The 5,000-nt window shown below is 41.8% G+C and overlaps 1 protein-coding gene across 2 annotated transcripts in view; it reads right to left on the bottom strand.

Moving 5' to 3' along the window:
- Positions 1 to 4,683, bottom strand: part of LOC125044205 (dnaJ homolog subfamily A member 1-like) — a 15,208-nt gene extending 10,525 nt beyond the window's left edge. Inside the window, exon 1 of one of the 2 annotated variants that reach the window (XM_047640715.1) lies at positions 4,442 to 4,683. The gene's annotated coding sequence lies outside the window, so the exon portion shown is untranslated. Of the gene's footprint in view, positions 1 to 4,223; positions 4,318 to 4,441 lie in introns of those variants that run through there. The other variant, XM_047640716.1, reaches the window with a different exon arrangement.
- Positions 4,684 to 5,000: the final 317 nt, after the last annotated feature.

Below are 5,000 nucleotides of genomic sequence, written 5' to 3'. Positions count from 1 at the left end.
AGAGAGAGAGAGAGAGAGAGACAGGAGGAGAGAGAGACAGAGACAGGGGGAGGTGTTAGAGCAAGTCTATGGCTTCAATGAATCTTCTCTGACTCCTATTATTTTCTTGTCTTCATCCTATAATATGATAATGCTAATTTTTAAGTCTTTGAAATAGCTTTTTATCTATTTATTAATGTGTACAGCTTTTTTTAATCTAATTATCCAATGCTCTACTCAATATTTTATCTTAGCATAGATCTTAAGGGAGGCATCAAAAGAGGAAGCTCTTTTTCCCCCGTATATAAATGGTGAAAGCTTCCTTGACCTTACCACGGTATAAGGCATAGTGGTCATTGCATCACTGGACTTTGTGGCATGGATGTTGAGGAGCAATTGTGACTTCTTATTCCACAGATTAGCAACTTTTAAGTATTAGTCTGAGTTTTCGATGGTCATTACCTTAGTTCTTCTCTAATTATGTAAAAGCTATTTTAACCCCTTCACAATGGGTCACATCTCATAACAAACAGCTCGAAATGTGGCGTCCGGCTGTATGCCGTGGCGGCGCGCCAAAGCACTCCGAGGCGGTGATTTGGTTTGTTGTACCGAACTCCCGCGCTCAAAGTCGGCGCGTTGCCATTGATCGCCAGAGCGTAGAATTTTTTTTTTTCGTTTTCTACATCCGTCACCAAGGGGTTAATAGAATACTATGACTCTTGCATTTAAATGAGAGAAAGAATTGAATTCACATGGCTCTCGCGCCCTATGGATAATGCACATTACCTGAGAGTAACAGAAATCTACTTGCCTATGTTCAGTTATATCCCTTGTGGTGAAGTTATTTGGACAACTCTTGGGTCCTGACTGCATCCCTACCCCCTGTGAGTCATGGCCCCCAACTGCTGAGGCTTCTGCACCTTTAGTGTTCAAGTTTAATTTGATTCCATTTGATACAATGGATATTCTTGGGTTGACATAGGGTTTGTTTAATTTTACTTCTAAGTTATCCCCTGTGTGCAAGGAATGGCCGGGGTTACCATCCACTGGCGGCGAGGGATTTGAACGCAGGTCAGCAAGAATGGTAGACAAGATCGCTACCGCTGCACCACACAGCACACAAAGTACTCCCGTAAAAGTCAACAAACGTCCATCATATACATATTATACATATGCTTGGGAGGGATAGATAAATAAATGAAATAAATTTAAATAGAACTTTAGCCTCCGTTCATTAGCAAGGCTCAGTCCTGGTCCTATAGCAACCTCTAGTTACCCAGTCTGTCATTTGCACAAAACAAACTTGGCTTGGTTTGTTTTGGTTCCTTCAAAATACTTTTAATAGTATCGTACAAAAGCATGTATACACGTGGCTTCACCGCAGGCGCCCCAACGTGCCCCACGCCCCCACACCGGTACTTAAGGGTCAGGATGACCTAGGTCAGTCTCAGTCCTTTCAGAGAGTCTTGCCGACGCTGCGGGTCAGGCTGGCCGCGCCCGCCCTCCGGGCAGACCCAGCACTTAGCCTTACGAAGACTTGTATCCGTGTGAATATCTGTGTTGCTTACGCTTCTCAATAAAAGAGGTTAAGCCAACCGTCCGTTTAACTACCCCTGCTAAACCATATGTTTAAGGTTTTAATACCCTTTACAGTCTCTCTCATGGACCAAAATCTGGGCATTAGCCCTACTTCAGTGGCCACTATTCTGGGTGTGCTGCTTGTAGACCTGGCCACACACTCACTCCCACGCTGTACCAACTCTCAGTGCATCCTCTTTACAATGCTATTAGTTTTCTTTCTGTAAACATGTTTTTGCCGTTTTATCATTTTCCAAGGTCCATATCTGTCATTTGGTATCTGTACCAAGATGGTGATAGACTTCTGTTGAGCAGACTTCATATTATCTCTCCAGGTACTTTACACTGATATAATGTGAACAATAGTTAACTTATTTATTTGTTATCTCTTCATATTTTCACATTCAATTTTCTGTAACACCCTGAGCCACTGGCAATAGGATCCTGCTTATAGACAGCGTCCTTCAAGCAAGAGCTTTTCCTTAAGGCCCAATGAGTCACTCTCCCTCCAAAAGCTCTTTTGCACTTAGCAAAAATATCTCGTGGCAGAACACTCATTGGAAAGTGAAGGTGTGCCCACTTTTGCTTATAAGAGATACACTATTTGTGACTGAAGCACTCACTGTGGCCTCTAAGCCTTCGTCACACTGGCATGAATGCAATAAACCTTTGCAATCAATATTTTGGTATGAAAAGGGTTTAGACCATCCTGGGGATTCGTTATCAAAAGAAAAATTGGTCCAAGTTCTATCAGGCCAACTATATGCAGTAGAGGTTTGTTGACTTCCGCTAGAAAACCAAAGGGATGGAGACCACTATGGTTGGAGGATTTAGTCTCATGTGGATGTGGTTCTATGTGTAGGAATGACCATTCTATTTCATACTTTTCTATTAGAAAATACAAATCACAGAAAATTACGACCACGTTCATAAATTGTGATAAAAAGTTGCTTTACGATTTTATGACCAAGTTCCAACTGTAAACTCTCATCTTTTATATCTGGGTCTTTGAAATATCTTACTTGTATATCTAATTCTAAATCTATTTAATTTAATTAAATACTTAACTATGGCACAATCACTCATAGCACTTTTATGGAAAATTTACTTTCTGAGCACAGATCTATAAAATCTGCATACATATTTGAAAACCACTGAAACTGGTATCAATAACTCCTTTTGATATCTAGTAAGCATATACAACAGTACTAGTCAGCAGAACCACTAAATAAATAAAATATATTGTGTAAAAACCCCTCCAAAATTTACAGAACACGGGACTGTGAGTGGCAAGAGAATCAGGGAATCACACCACCACTTATGAGGAGCATCACTTTGCCCTGTCTGGATTCTATCTTGCCAATCAGATGTGTTGAATATTTTGTATTCTAAGTAAGTGTTTCAAGGGAGTCTGCCTCCTAACATTCAGAGTAACATATGGAATTCACATACTTGACAAAGTTGTGCAACACAAAATACTTTGGTATAAATCTACAGGAAAATATAATAACATTATCATACAGAAAGGGAAAAACCATATCATTGATATTTGAAATAATCTGTGCCAGAAAATAACATCAGAAATGAAGACTATAGGTTACAACTTATGTCACGCGGAGAGTAAGTCTACGGTGGTTGGGTGGGGGGTCTGGGGGTGAAGCCTCCAGGTTAGGATGGTTTTTTGATCATTCCACAACATTTGTGAATTACCAGGGGTAGCTGGAGTGTTTAGGTCTTAGTCTCAGAGGGGCGAGGTCGTTTCGTCAACATTTATCATTACTTTCATTTCTATCATTTGTGATGGGAAAAAACAAATTCATGCATATCACAATGTGAATATCTGAAATAAGGAATAATAATTCCACTGCTGACTGGCTGTGTGAAACAAAAAAAATTACCTTGACAAATTCTATAATTACTAACCCTCCAAAACATGGAAGGCATTGAAATGAGAAACAAGTTTTTATCCCTAGCTCTAGTGCCCATGCTCAGTTTTCAGGTTAAAAAAGGTTAATGTTGGAAGCAGGACTTGCACTGCATAAATTAGTTGAGTGGGGTAAGGGGACCAATGGCCACAATCACTTAAGGGGGAACTTGATCTCTGCATTTTGCAAAAGCATAAATGGATTAAACAATGCACAGTGATACCAGTTTCCTGTTCCATTGCATACAGAACCTCACAGCTAAACATCACTTCTATTAACTTCAATATTCAAAAATTATCATCATATCTACTTTGTTACTCTTATTGATATACACAATTAAGCCTTGGTTAATACCAATTATTACAAAATATTTGAATTCTATACAATAAAATCAATAAAATCAGCAAAACTGCAAGCTAATAATTATTAAATAATTTTCCTAGTTAATGACAACCTTGAGATAAGCCCTGAAACAAAGTTCCTTAACCAAAAGTCTAAAAGCTGAAACTGCCATGAACGGCATGCTTTCCCGAAAGGCTCATCATGAAGAAAAAGGTTAATATAAACAGACTGCGAGGAAGAGCAAGTCGGTTGCATGACTCGAATAAATCTCCCGACAAAGGGACTGACCGAAAACACACACAAAAACAATGTAATTCTCTCGGTTTTCTTACACCTACCTCCGCCTACTTCCTATCGAAAGCTTAGAACCTGACCAAATGCCGTTTAAAAATTACCCACCTAGTAAGAACCTGAACCTGAAAAGAGGAACTAGGCGAACGTAGGCGATTCTGAGAAAGCTAAGGCCGAATCCCGTGCCTTTCCTGCCGCGCCATCGACCACCTCGCCACGCTGTCTGTTCCACCCCATATTACGTCCCAAATCTCCCCTTTTCCACCCCTGTCTAAGACATTCCTCCCGCTCCCTGGTCTCTAGGCGCCCTTACACACTTGTCTCACCTGGTCGCGGGACTTCTCGGGAAATAAAGGCGTCTCAGGGCGTGGAGTGGAGTCGCGTCCGTCCCGAGCCAAAGGGAAGCTTCCAGACGACTCACGGCGAAGGCACCTGGCGCGGACCCTCTATTTCGTGGGGTCGGTCGGCTCCTCTGGGCTCGGTTGCGGGGAGAGATGATGGAAATATTATTTTAGGTGTGGTGTGACGACGGGGAAGGCGTGTTGGGAGGGATAGAGGTTGTGAGGTGATTCCCGAATGTTCCGGGAGGGAATGGCGAATTGTGGCGACTCTCGGCGGGGTTTTCGAATGGCTCGCGCTGGCCGGACGCGAAGGCACGGGGCAGGGGCTGGACGCAGGCATTTCAGTGTAAATGTACAGGCAGATGGGTGAATTCACGCACACACACACACACACACACACACACACACACACACACACACACACACACACACACACACACACACACACACACACACACACACATGTGTGTGTGTGTGTGTCTGTCTGTGTGTCTATATGTATATATACACATAGAATATATATGTATATATACATATATATATA

Source organism: Penaeus chinensis, chromosome 35 (genome assembly GCF_019202785.1).
Source record: "Penaeus chinensis breed Huanghai No. 1 chromosome 35, ASM1920278v2, whole genome shotgun sequence".
Taxonomy (NCBI): Eukaryota; Metazoa; Arthropoda; class Malacostraca; order Decapoda; family Penaeidae; genus Penaeus; species Penaeus chinensis.
The sequence above is the reverse complement of the archived record's forward strand: the minus strand, read 5'-3'. Positions and strand labels throughout refer to the sequence as shown.